At 31.8% G+C, this 14,664-nt stretch overlaps 1 pseudogene across 1 annotated transcript in view; it reads left to right on the forward strand.

Moving 5' to 3' along the window:
- Positions 1-14,664, forward strand: part of LOC143223889 (kalirin-like) — a 155,905-nt pseudogene that overhangs the window by 113,050 nt on the left and 28,191 nt on the right. The window contains exons 30-33 of the transcript XR_013013177.1: positions 3,487-4,072; positions 11,987-12,201; positions 12,734-12,872; positions 13,302-13,782. The product of XR_013013177.1 is annotated as a kalirin-like (transcript). The remainder of the gene's footprint in view (positions 1-3,486; positions 4,073-11,986; positions 12,202-12,733; positions 12,873-13,301; positions 13,783-14,664) is intronic.

A 14,664-nucleotide genomic window follows, 5' to 3' on the forward strand; every position in this document is an offset into this window, starting at 1 on the left:
TACACCCTGCTCTCCCCGATATTCAAAACCAACTGGCCCATTTCTCTTTAAAATCTACTTCTATCCAGTTTTTCTGGATACTGGGCCACGTTGGTATTTGTGGGAATGAGCTTGCTGACACCGCAGGTAAGTCTATCTGCTCTGGCACTATCACCGCTGTGCCTATTCCATACATGGACTGTGGTCCAGTATTCAAGGTTCGTCTCCATGCCAGCTGGCAGTTGACTTGGAGAGAGCACCACGAAAACAAGCTTTTCCAAATAAAACCCTATATTGGACTTTGGCTGTCTTGCTTCCATAAGGAATCAGAAAGAGGAAGTTGTTCTAACTAGACTACTCATTGGTCACAGTTTTTTAACTCATTGTTTTCTTTTATCTGGAACTGATGCACCAGTGTGTTGTTTGTGTAGCACTCAGATTACAATAAGCCAGGTTTTACTTTCTTGTTGTCATTATGACTCTCAATGATAACACTATTCTAAACATGTTCTGTTCCAAGGTTTGTCCATAATGTTAGACAGTGTTATTGGTGATTTTGACACTGTCCACCTTGGTAATGTTTTTGTTTTTTAAAGGCCATTAATATTTTTGATGCCATTTAAGTTTTTAATGTGGCTCCCTTTTAAAAATCACAGTTCATAACTGTGATACATTATGTCCACATAATACATAACATTTCATGTATGGGTCCTTAAAGTTCTGTGTGTGAGCCCTTTAAAACACAAATTTTTCCTGGGGAATAGGCCTTCTCTGATCTTGCATCAGTGTCATTATCCAAAAGGTATTTGTAAGTAAGTACATTAGTGTCACCTCGTGGCTCTGAACATGGGACGTTTAATATATTGTTGACTTGCTTCACTTCTTTTCGGTATTCTGCATTCAAGCCTGGATTGATTTCTCTCTGTCACCTTGAACCGACTGTACTTTCTCCATTGCTTTTCTCTGAAATAACCTTCACTAGGTCAATCTACACAACAATCTGATAGGAAACAAAAACTAGGAGAATTTAATTCAAACTTCCAATGCACACATCAAATTTCTGTCGTGAGCGGAGCAAAGAGGGATATAAATATCCTTGAACACCCCAGTTGGGAAGTTCATTTTCCTTTAAAACTAAATACCTGCCATGGAATTTTTTGTTTTTTTTACATTGGTGTTATTGGTTAACTATATAAACAGAATGATTTATTGTATATCAGTATTGTTGTCAGCATATATATATGTGGATTTTGTTAATCAACTGGTTATATTCAATAAATATATAAGTTCATTTGTTTAACTGATGTGTATCAGTGTTATGAACCATCTGTATATGAGTAAATATGTAGTGACATTGTTAATCATGTATTTTAGTTGATATGCCAGTTTAATTGTCAACTGGTGTGTCTTTAATAATACTTTTTATGAGAGATCTTAAGTTTTGTATATCAGTGTTATTACCTATATGCTGAAAATCAGTAAATATATTGAAGTCATTATTCAGCTTCTGTATATCAGTATGTATATTTACTAGTATAATCAATCAGCAGTTGTAAGCCAGTGAAAGTATCAATCACTGTCCAGATACTGTGCATCAAAACCAGTAAGTAATTATTAGTACTTAGTGGTGAATTATAATTTGTCAGTAAACATATCAGAGTTATTAACCAATTTTATACAAAAAAACACCTTTAAAAAAGAAAGGAAGTAAATATGGCAATAGGTAGAATCAGAAACTTTGACAAATGATGCATACAAGATAGTAGAGATAGCACTCAATGTAGTATAATGTTAATAGAAGAAATAGGATAATCTAAACTCACTTGTGATTGAATAGTTGCATATATATATTAATTCTTGCCTGTACTATTGTGTAGAGATGATACAAATGCCACATGCCAAATGAGATACTATCTCATTTATATTGTTTTTGAAGGACTGATATTAGCCATCCATAAAATTTCTTCCTTTTTTTGAAAAATATTTTCTCTACCTGTTTGCTTGGTTTTTTAATGCAGTGTTTCAGTAGATGTGGGAAGGTTGCATTTGTAATCAAGTTTTAAGTGCAGTGTGGTTCTTGGTGTAATATTTATTATTGTATTATTGACTGGCATTAACTGCTTTACCTTGCACTTATGGAACACCAACTAAGAACTAAGCTGCCTTCAAGTGATGATAATATTATTTGAGATAGAATTATGATTTTTTTAAAAATTACTACTAGTTATTAATAATGCTAATAATGGTGGATACTCCATTTGAAACTATGTCATCTTAGTAAATTTGGTTGACATCTTTGTTTGGTTTTTGAGTTATGTAATAAAAAAAAGAAGCAAAAGAAAGAAGAATAAGGAATTCAAATTTTTTTATCATGATATTTACAGACAATTCCAGAACTTATGATTCAACTATTACATACACTAACAAATTACCTGTGGCACTAGTGCTCACTTGGGGTGCCAGTAAATTGTGGGGATGACAGTGCACAGTGGCTATGAGCAGTTTACAGCTTTGTATAGTAATCTCTGTTGTATTCTTTTTTTATGTCCAAAGACAAAAACGTGCTGAATACTCAGTAAATGTCAAATCTGCATGTGACCTCTTCACCTTTGTTTTGCTCTACTACATAAAACAGATTCATTTGCCCAATGTTATTCTGTACATTTGAATAGAAAAAACTAAAATTCTTCATAATGGGAAACAGAGGCAAAACAAAAAAATTGTGACCCATATTGCAAATTTACATTCACACAGGATCAAAATTAAACTAAGTTGGGGATTGCACATCATGTAATAAAAATGTTTTTCTAGTATCATACATATAAGCAAAAGTTTCATTATTGTGTGATGTTGTTATAAATGAAAATGTTATATAGTATGGTCAAGTTCTGAAGACCTGCTGAGGAGATATTTAAAATATTATTTTGATGAACAATCCAAGCAATGCCTACATAGGCAGTGCTACTTCTCATCTGATATATCAATGAAAATTTTTTATTTTTTTTTAAATATTAACTTATCAGTATTATTGGTAATACTGCATCTTAGGTTGATCATTTTTATTTAACTATATTTTGTTAAGTGCTATTTTGGTGTAGTTATTCATTGTTATAAACTAATTTTTAAATGTAATTTAATCAGGTGTTCTCATTTGTTGTGAGTAACTACATTTTTGTTGTACTTGTAAAACATTAGAAAAATTTACATTTTACCTGTCACCTATGAGTAAGTAACTATCAAACAAGATCTTTTCACACAGAAAATGTGTTAAGTAGTGTATTAAGATTGTATTTTTATGCTGAGCTTTACATTACCCAACTTATTACAATTATGTAACAAGATACCCTTAACAAAATTGTCCATGGCAAATATATCTATATTTTTTTGCCAAGATATTTTCTTTATGTGGCATTTTATGTTGAAAGCTGTTAGTAAAGAATGATTTACCTTTTAATTGTATTAACCAAAAAAATAAATGTTCTTACTGAAGTAGCTTTCTATCTACAGATCAGCCCCAGAGTTGGGGTCTTTGTGGAATCCAACTTTAAGGAAAACTTTGTCCCACCCACCCACTTCCCATAAAATTTCCAAAGGTTCCAATTCAGAGGGAGTTAGCACTAAATCTTTAAGACAGCCAGGACGGGAGAAGAAGAGTAGATCTCATGAGGTGACACCTACTGAGCTGAGGCGAATCATAGTAAGTGGAGCTTCAGGTGATGTGAGTCAAGATACTGTTTCTGTTGCACCCATTTCTGTATCTCCACCAAGCTCTGCAATTCCCATAGAAGGGAAGCAAGGTTTGATATGGCTGGAAAGTCAGTGTATGCATTCATTTCAACTAGAAAAGCATAGAAATGTCCCACAACAAAGTCCTCCAAAGGGTAAACACAACTTTTTTGAAGGGTTTCGCAACACCCTTCGTCCCAAATCAAAATCTGACCTGATGGCTAGCAGTGTTGTAACTAGCTCACTCTGCACAAGCCAGAGCTTGGATGCTGCTACGTCCAGTCACTCCTGTGAACCCAAAACAGAATCAGACCCAAAAAAAGACAGTGGAGTAAACAGAAGATGGTCAGAAACTTCTTCATATGTGGTAAGGCCTGACTTGGTCTTTGAGTTGTCTGAATCTTCTATTTCACCAAAGTAGTCTTTATCTTCCATCTTTATCTCTTGGTGTCCTCTATTCAGATCTTGTTTTTCTCTTGAAAGTCAGTGGACTTATGCACTCCTCATGTTTTTGACAGAATTATAAGTAATGATGATCAAAACTTTTTCTTCTTTCTGGTTATTGAAACAGTGTTTCCTAATCATATAGAGTTATGAGTGTAAACAGTGACATTAATGAGATTAACTATGAGAAACTGTTTACAAGTGAAGGAAGCTAGTTTCCTATACCTGGGTGTAAATACTAAAGTTGTGTATGTGAGAAGTTAGCCAAGTGATGATGACTTTACTAACTGCTAACTATGCATTGATTTATTAGCTGGTTATGCTGTGCATATGTAAATAAAATAAGCATATATGACTGTATTCTGCAAGTTTGTGCTTATCAACACTTATTATTATAAAATAAAGTATGCTTGATTCCTGGTGTAAGAGTTGTGTTTTTTACTAATAATATATTCTGTTACCTGATATAATAGCATGACTACAGAATTACTGGATGCAGATTTTATATTTTTAATTCATATTTTAAACTTTGAGTATATGACTTCTTGATAATGTGGTTTTATGGAGAAATTAGTGTGTATTGAAAGGGGTGTTAGTGGATGTTTTAAAAACATTTGGTTCTGTAGGTATAGTTGTAAATAAATAGTTAATAAACTGATTTTGTTTATTTGTTACATAATAAAATGTTTGAAGAAAGGTATATTTGACAAAGAAATGGATAGAAAGAGTTTTGAGATATTGTAAAGTAATGTAATTCTTAAAATAGCTACATGTATGTTTTCAATAAGAGAAATACTTAATTAAGATGAAATTTATTGATACAAAAATTATGCATAAATCTGAAGTAACTGTTTGTTTCTCTAGTATTAAAATTTTAAATTTTTTTTATTCTCAAGACTCCTTACATCAGGAGTGTTTCAGTATAATTTTGAAGGAGATATAACTCTACTCAAAATGTTCTTTACTAGACAAAAGGAAAAATGTGTGAAGAGATGAGTCTTTAATCAGATAGTATTAAAACAGATACACAAGAAGTATGCAAGATTTGTATGTATGTATTGTTTATATTTATATAGTTGTGCTACTAGGCCACTTTTTGTTATTAAAGAAAGGTGTACCTTGTGTTTTACTTGAGTTAGTATACACTGAACGTGTGTGAGAGATTGGAATTTTGTCAGTGGTTTGTGTATCATTTTATTTTAATGGTTGGCATAATACAAGTTTAAAGAAAATAATTTATTCAATGTATACAGAGAAATGTTAAACTCCCAATTAGATAACACAGTGATGTTTTAAGTATGAGCTGTCAAAAAAACTATACATGTTAAGACTACCAAGCAGTTTACAGTGTGGGTGGTAAGCCAAAACTGAGACAAGAGTATTTGTTTTTTATATTGAACATATAATGAGCCAATACTGAGAAAGCATTTTCTAAATTTAATAGATAGTAAGCCATAATTGTGACAGCTTTTCTTGCATCAAAGGTGGGGTAGCAAACAAAAACCAAATTGTTACTTCTACAATTTATGGGTAACAAGCCAAAAGCAAGAGTTTGCATACTCCTGATAGATAGTAAGGCAAGACATATAAACTTCACAATACTTTTTCTACATATGATGAGTAATAAACTGTTACATTGACATGAGTTTTATTGCATCTAGTGGGAAGTCAGCCATTGTCCAGATTAGTCTTCTTGCATTTAATAAGTAGTACTCTATAGCCTTAACAAAACTATTCTTACTCCTAGCAGGGAGTGAGCTGTATCCTCAACAAGTTTTCGTACATGTATTGTTAGGCTTAGCCTTGACAAGTTTTTGTTTACTTATTTTATGCTGAGCCAAAACACAGGAAGTTCTACATCTAATGAGCGATAAACTATAGCCTTGACATACATTCCTACATTTAGTGCCCTGGCAATTTTTCCTACATATAATAGATAGTAGGGCTTAATCTTGACAGGTGATTTCTTACATCTGATGTATACTGAGTCAAAGCTAAGGCATTTTTTCTATATTTAACAGATAGTGAACTACAGCTTTCATAAGCTTCCTACATCTAATGTATAGTAAGTTATAGTAATGACAATAGTTTTTCTACATATAATGAGTAGTGGATGAAAATCAAGATGGTACTTCTATGTTTAATGGGTAGCAAGCCACACCCAAGGTGTTTAATGAACAGTGAATCATTTATTTGACAAAAGAATTTCCTTTATGTAGTGGGCATTGAGCCATAGCCTTGACAAGAGTTTTTCTGTGTGTAATGATTAGTGAACCAAAACTAAGACAGTGTTCATACTTTAGGGTAGCAAGTTGAAAATAATAAAATTATCTTACAAATATTGAATAAATAAGTAAGCTAGTGTTTTTATACAAATAATGGACAGTGAGTTACATATTTGACATTTCCCATATGTAATGGGAATTGAACAAAAATCAAGACAGTTCTCTTACATTTAAAGGATAGCAAGTCAACACCGAGACAATTTTTCTACAAAAAATTAATTGTAAGCTGTAGACTTTAAAGCAATTAACAAGTTTTGAATTGCTTAATAAGTATTAAGCCATAAGCTTAACAAGAATTTTCTTACATAGTGAACCAAAACCAAGACATCTCTCTTTCACTGGATTGGCAAATCAAAATTGAAACATCTTTTTTGCATAATGAGCCATAAGCTTACAAGTCTTTCTGCATTTAGTGAACTGTAAACGAAATTGTAGTTCCCAAACTGTTTAGCTTAACAGTATCTTACCTGCAATTATTTAGTTGCAAGGTCTACATGTAATAGATAGAAACATTTCTTCTAATGAGTAGTATGCCAGGTTAGGGTGCTTGACTCACACTCTGCACATTATCAGTTCAAAAATCCCCTTCATTGAATATGTTTTCTCATTCAGCTATGGGGGCATTATTATGAGACAGTGAATCCAACTATTTGTTGGTAAAAGAGTGACCCAAGAGTTGGTAGTAGGTTGTATTGACTAGCTGCCTTCCTTCTAGTCTACCACTGTGAAATTAGAGTAGTACTGTGTGAAGTTCAAAATGATACAAACCAACATAAAGGATGGTAAGAACCAAACCTGAGACAAGAGTTTCTACACATAATAGATAATGAGAGAATACCAAGAAAATGTTTTATTATGCTTAATGCATTGTAAGCTGTAACCTTGACAAGACTTTTGCTACACATTACTGATGGATAGTGAATGAAATGCAAAACTGTACTCTTACATTCAATGGGTGGCAACCCAACCCCAAGACATTTCTGTTACATCCAGTGAATAGTAAACCATAGCCTTGATGGGGTTTTTCTTCGTCTAATTGGTTATAAACCATATGCTCGACAGCAATTTTTATACTTCTAATGGTTTTGACAAACATTTTTCTATATCTAGTGGATAGTGACAATACTTTTTGTACATGTATCATAATGGATAATGAGCTAACACTGTGATGATTCTCTTATATTTAATGAATCGTAAGACATAGCTTTGACAAGACTTTTTATACATGTAGTGAGTATTGAGCCATTGCCTTGGCAAGAATTTTTTGCATTTAATATCCATTAAAACCAAAAACCAAGACATCTCCATTTAATTTGTAGTAAGTCAAAACTGAAACATGAGTTTTTCCCACTCCAAATGGACAATGAACCAAAACTGAGAAGTTTTTTGCAGTTAATGGATTATGAGCCAGCTAAATATGAGAGAAGACTTGTCCTACTTAATGGATAGGAATTAAAAACTGAGACGTTTTTCTACTTAGTTTCATTCATCTAATATGTAGTGAGCCAAAATAAAGACGGTTTTCTGACATTAATATGTAGTGAGCCAAAACAAAGACGGTTTTTTGACATTAATATGTAGTGAGCCAAAACAAAGACGGTTTTTTGACATTAATATGTAGTGAGCCAAAACAAAGACGGTTTGCTGACATTAATATGTAGTGAGCCAAAACAAAAATGAGGTTTTCTAACATCTAATGTGCAGTGAGTCAAAGCCAAGATAGAGCTTTCTTTCATATAGTTCATAGTGAACTGAAACAAAGACACTTTGCCTGCTTTCAATTCCTTTTTTAGTAATTACTGTAATAAAAACAAGCAATAAGGAAAAGTAAACTCTTGAAATGTGTTACTTTAATGTTCAGTTGCTAGCTATGTACAGAAGTTGATATATTCACACAAATTTAGATGCAAACAAGATTGTTTCATAAAAATAATGTTGTAGCTCAGATGTTACAACATAAGTTCATAATGTTAGAAGTAGTATTTCATACTAATATCAATACTGCAGAGTATTTTCATCAATATAAATTTTTCTTGTTAATTTTTCAAGCTAAAATAATGTGTTAGGAAACTTGGTTATTTGACTTTTTAGATCTCTGTAATTGAAATCAAATTTTGGCCTTGTGTTATGCTAGAAAGTGTTCTTGGTATAGTAATTATTTTAACATCAATTACAGTATTTGTTATTAAGCAGCTTTACTGCTTTTTGTATAATTAATCTTTTCAAATGTGCACACCTTTTATAAATGTTTCATTCATTGTAACTGCTACTTTTGCAGAAAAACTGCCAGTTGCAGAAAATTGCTAATTTTAAGAAATTATGTTTAGTAGAGAGTAGTTTGTTAAATTTTAGAAGCTACATTAATTACAAAATCTTGTTACTCTTCATAATCTGTTAACCATAGATTTCTGTTACTTTTCTGAATCTTTGTTAACTATAAAAGTCTCCTACTAGTGTGAATTGCGTTAGTCAAAAAACATTCACAACTATGAGCTCTAATTATGCAAAAAAAGCTTCAAGTCATTGGAATATGCTCTATGCACGTCAGTCTGCTGGCCAATTGGATATCATTAAATACAGAAGTCTACAGTATCCCTCCTTTCTTATTTTATGCAAAAGTATGCTAAACATCTGATGAACCTTTTACAGCAAAAAGTCTGATATTGATTAAAATCTCACTGTATAAAAAATATTTGATATCCACCTGGCTCTTATTGTATAAAAACATCTGATATCCTTTTGCATCTCACTATACAGAAACATCTGATACACACCTTGCTATATAAGAAACACCTGTCATCCTCCTGAATCTTAAAAGGCTAAAATTCAAGGAACTTGTGTAAATATTTAAAATACTTAAATGATCAATATTGAACAATACAGAATAAAAATCTTTAAGAGTTATTGTTGGTCTTAAAAGGCACTCTTTATGTTTTGATTCACATCATCCTCATGATACTTGATATTCACCTGAATCTCACTATTCCAAAAATACCAGTATATAAAATATGTGCTAGAAGTTTACTATATAAAAACATCTGATATCCACCTGATTTTTACTACATAAAAATATCTATTAGGTTGTTTGAAAAATTATGGCAAATTTAAAATTTCAATTGTAATAAGAAATAAAATTCAAAAGCAACTTTATTAATCAAAGTAGGAACCTAGTGAATCTATACACTTTTGCTAACAAGAAACAGTATATTACAATATACTTGTGATATTACAATAAAATTCTGAAGTTTTAGAACTCAAAAAACTATTTAAAGCCATTATTCTCTGCTGCTGCTCTGCTGTTGAATATTTTGTCCTGTAAAAATTTGTCCAAATATTTAAAAAGTGGTATTTGGTGGGCAACAGGTCTGGGGACTAAGCAGGATGAGGCAATGTTTCCACAGCCCATTTCATTCAACTTCTGCAGCATCATTTGAGCAATGTGTAACCAAGCATTATCATGAAGCACGATTGGTTCTCTTCGACTGACTAATACTTGCAACTTTCTCTGAATTTCTTCCAATTCTTGACAGTAAATCTCTGCAGTGGTAATTTGGTCTTGGTGGAGCAAGCTGTAATGGATAATACTGATCACAGACCACCATACAGTGACCATAATCTTTTATTGTTGCAACTTTGGCTTTGGGAAGTGTTTTGGAGCCTCATCATAGTTGAATTCTTGTGCTAATCACTTTCTGTTGTCATAAAGGATCCACTTTTCATCACAAGTGCCAGTTCGATCAAGAGATGGGCCATTTCTGTTGTGTAAAAGCAGCATAGAGCACAGTTCAAAACAGCGATTTTTCTGATTTTTGCTGAATTTGTGTGGAACCCACTTGACAAGCTTTTTCACTTTTACAATTTGCTCAAGATAGTCCAGAATTGTGGAAATGCCAACATCCAATCCTTGTGCCATTTCTTGAACAGTTTGGCATAGGTTTCTTTCCACTAATGTTCTCGGTTGTTTTCAACAGCAGAAGTGCATGTTCTGCACTCCTCATTAACAAGACTCGCATCTCTATTATGAAACTTTTGGAACCAGCACTATACTGTACATTCAGAGGTGGTTCCTTCATCCTGTGGTTGGCTGATATTGTGACCTATTTATGATGTATTATGACCAAATTCAAATGAATGCAAAAAATAATGTGCAACTTTTTTTCCCATCATTAATTGTAAGGGGCTGAAGTATTGGAAATAAAGTTTTAGATAAGAATAAAAGCACTAATGAATAGAAGAAAGCTTTAGTTTTTCAATGGTGTATATGAAGTCAAAGAAGACGGGTTTCTTATCCCTATAAATGACTAAACTTTTGGTATAAAAATTGCTATTATTTTTCAAACAATCTAATACTATACATATAAATCTTGTTTGTATAAAAGTCTGATATCTATCTGAATTTCATTATTCACCGAAGTCTTACTACCACATGCGTTCTCACTGTACATTGAAGTCTAATATTAAAATTTAACTTTTTATACAGTCTACTTGTGCCTGGATGTACATTATACATCCTACCCTACATTGTATACTTTTACCTAAATTTGTTGAAAGGTGTTACTATTATGAAACCATGTTTCCTGTAGAATTTGAATAATAGCCTGAACCTTAAATATCTTTATTAATTATCCTTCCCTGACTGCATGGATGTACATAATTTATCTGACCCTTCATTGTATACTTTTCAGTAAAATTTGTATTATTTACTGAAATGTGTCAACCCTCTTAAATTCTGCTTCATGTACAAATAATAGTTACTAATCTGAACTAAAACAAAAACAAACCAACCAAATTTGTATGATTGTGAGTTTGTATTATCTTTCAAAACCTACACAAAGCCTGAATTAAAATTATGAGGTAAAAGTATTGTCACACATTTGAGCTAATTTTAACTAAAATATTAATATATTTATAAATATTTGATTTATAGGGTAAACATCTGTCTCCAACCTGAGCTTGCATTCTTTATAGCTTGAGTACATACCAAAGGGTCACTTTACCCAACATAGTCAATAATACTTAAAGAAAAAGTAGTTTTATGTGAATGATAGTAACACATCATAAACTTATACCAAAATGTTTATAATTCAAATGGACCTAAAAAAAATAAATTTTGGGTCTTCGTGTAAAGTATGAGATGAATTCAAATGTTTTGGTGTTTATATGTTTGTACTTCAGTGTTTTATTACATAGTAAATTTCAGTCAATTGAACCTGTACAATAATCTGAATAAAAAAAAGGAAAGTCTTTACTTAACCATATGTTTTAAGATATTTTAGATGTACCATAAGTTAAACTGGAAAAGTCCATTTTAGGGAACTGAAATTTTTATGTCAACCCAAGATTTGTACAGTAAACGTAAACATATATACCTTCTTAAATGAATTGAAAATTAATTGTCTAAAATCTGTATCATCAATACTGAGTACTTTTAACTCTTGTACATACAACAGACATAAGCATACATCAACTACTAAAGCAGAATGAACAGAAGCCAGGTTTAAGCATTATATCTTTTTAAACATGCATTTAAAATGTATTTTACTGGTTATTAGGGTTTACCATCTCCAACCTTGGTGCGAGCTATTATGGATTTTGATGGAGTTAATGAAGGAGAAATATCATTGACTAAAGGAGACACTGTCCAGTTACTGGCTACTGACCCTCAGCAGAACCGATTTCACGTACAGAAAACAACTGCTGATTCTTTCTCACCTTATGATGGGTGGGTTCCAGTTAATGTACTAACACAAGTAAAGGAAGGAGGAAGGTAAGTGTTAATTTTACACATAACATTTTTAGGGGTGTCTCTGTTCAGGGCAAGCTAACAACTTATAGTGAAACTGAAAATTAACTTGGTGTTTAGCATAAGCTAAATAAGTATATTTTTCATGTGTTCTTACTTATTAAGATTGATTATTAATAAGTATACTTATTAAGATTAATAAAGGGGATTATTAAAATAAAATTTATTAGGCCATCATATTTGAGACTAGAACATCAACTGCAAGTGCATGTAGCAATTTTTGTCATGAAGGACGACATGCAGCTATCAGTGAAATTCTATTTTCTTAGTAATTATTATGAAAATCTATCTGAAAGTTTCTGTTTGTCAGCTGTACAATAAAAAAGTTACAAACTGTCATACGAATAGATGTAAAATTTCACTGGAAATACTGTTGAGTTACTTGTTATTTTCTTAAGTTTTCAGACAAAAAGTAAGATGTTTTTAAGGTATTTGTAAACACCATTCAGTTATACAGAGGAAGATGTTTATTGATAAAAATAGTACTGTTCATCAGGAAACACTGGTCATTCAAGTTTCGCAAGCCAAGTTTCAAATCAGACAAAAAAGAGAAGGAAAGAAGGTCACTTGATGAAAGTTTAATTCTTACAACACAGAATTTCCCACATTCATCTCTGTCTACTCCCAAAACTGAGGTAAAGGTGTTTCAGAAAGTTTATGCTTGAAAGCATTCGATTGCTTTAATACTTTGCTTGCTCAAATTATTACAACTATGCTTTTACAATAGGTTATAATCAGTGATCATTCTGTGTACATAAATATATCTTTAAAATTATCAGAGAATACAAATTTGTCTAGCAATTTCTTTAGACATATCTTAAGATTGCAGCAGTGGATGGCACTGCTGTAATTACTTTTATATATATTATATAACTTTTATGTGCATTTGTATATATGTGTGTGTTTGGATATTTGTTTAATAAATTGTTTCTTAAAATATATGATTGTTCTAAAACTTGGTCCCATATTTTCATTGCAGTTCCTATAATTATTGTACTGATTATTATTTCTCATAATTAATTTGTGAGAATCTGAAATAAAGTAATATTTATTTCTTCCTTCAGGATGCTCCATTCTTGTCTGCAGATACCTCATTTCATTTTTCAGAGTGTTTAAACAACCTTGTTGTTCCAGAAGGAGCAACAGCAGTTCTCACTTGCAGAGTTGTACCTTTTAAACAAATCAAGATTAACTGGTTGCTTCCTGATGGATCAGAAATCATCAAAATTCATACTGATCACTCCCAAAGAAACAAAGACATTTTTATGGGTGGCCAAAGGTCACCATCTCCTTCAGGCCACAATATTTCTTTTCCACTAGAAGAACGTTTTTCATCACCAGAGGGCAGTTCTCCATCACCAGAAGGATCAATGTGGCCATTAGATGGGGCTCCATTGAAGGAGAGAGTGACTGCAACATATGACAATGATGGCTACTGTACTGTTATTGTCAACAGATGTGTGCTGTCTGATTCAGGAGAGTACACATGTTTAGTGACTGCCAATCACCACATAGCTTCAACCACTGCTCTACTTACAGTTTTAGGTAAAAAAATGTACTTTGTAAACTATAGATATTTTTCTTATCTGGTAATTGCTAGGTAGCAACTCCGAATCATGAAAATAGAATGTGCACGTAAAGAACATATATTTCAGTCTTACAATGTAATGTAAGAAAAAGCAAAAGAAATCAAAATAAAGAAGTTGAACTTGAAATAAAAATGTATCTTAGAATGGCTGGTATGGGTATTAAAACTTTTATTGATAAGCAGAGAATAACATTTTGACCTTTCTAGGTCAACTTCAGATTATGTTTTAGTTTTACTAGTTTAATTATATGTGTAACTGTCAAAGACTGGTTAATTAATTCTTTTGTTAAAAAATTCACAAATATCAACTGCAATATACTCATGTTATGCTAACTGAAAATATTTTACCTTCGATGATGACCCAGGAAGGTCAAGACATTGTTTTATGCTTATCAATAAAAGTGTTAATACCCATGCCAGCCTTTCTGACATACAAAAATGAACATTTGTTTACATGAATAAGTATGTAAACATGTGCACAGATTATAAAGAAACCCATTTTGTAGGTTACATCCACAATAATGAAATAAATTTAAAGCTTTGAAAAAAAAAATCATTATAGACGAACATTAGTAATGTAACTAAATTATGCCTTCTATAAAGAACTCTGTTTATATACTAGTAGAAATGTGACTAAATTATGCATTTCAAACAAGTTTATAGATGAGCATATCTGATCCAATTATTTATTGGAAAGGAATTTTATAATAGAATAGTATAACAGAGTAAATTATACCTTGAAAAGAAATTGCTAAAGATACAATCTCAGAATAATCAACTAAATAATATATTATAAAGACATCTATAGGTTAATAGAGAAACCTGTGGAATAGTAAGTA

The sequence above is a fragment of the Tachypleus tridentatus genome, chromosome 8 (genome assembly GCF_004210375.1).
Source record: "Tachypleus tridentatus isolate NWPU-2018 chromosome 8, ASM421037v1, whole genome shotgun sequence".
NCBI lineage: Eukaryota > Metazoa > Arthropoda > Merostomata > Xiphosura > Limulidae > Tachypleus > Tachypleus tridentatus.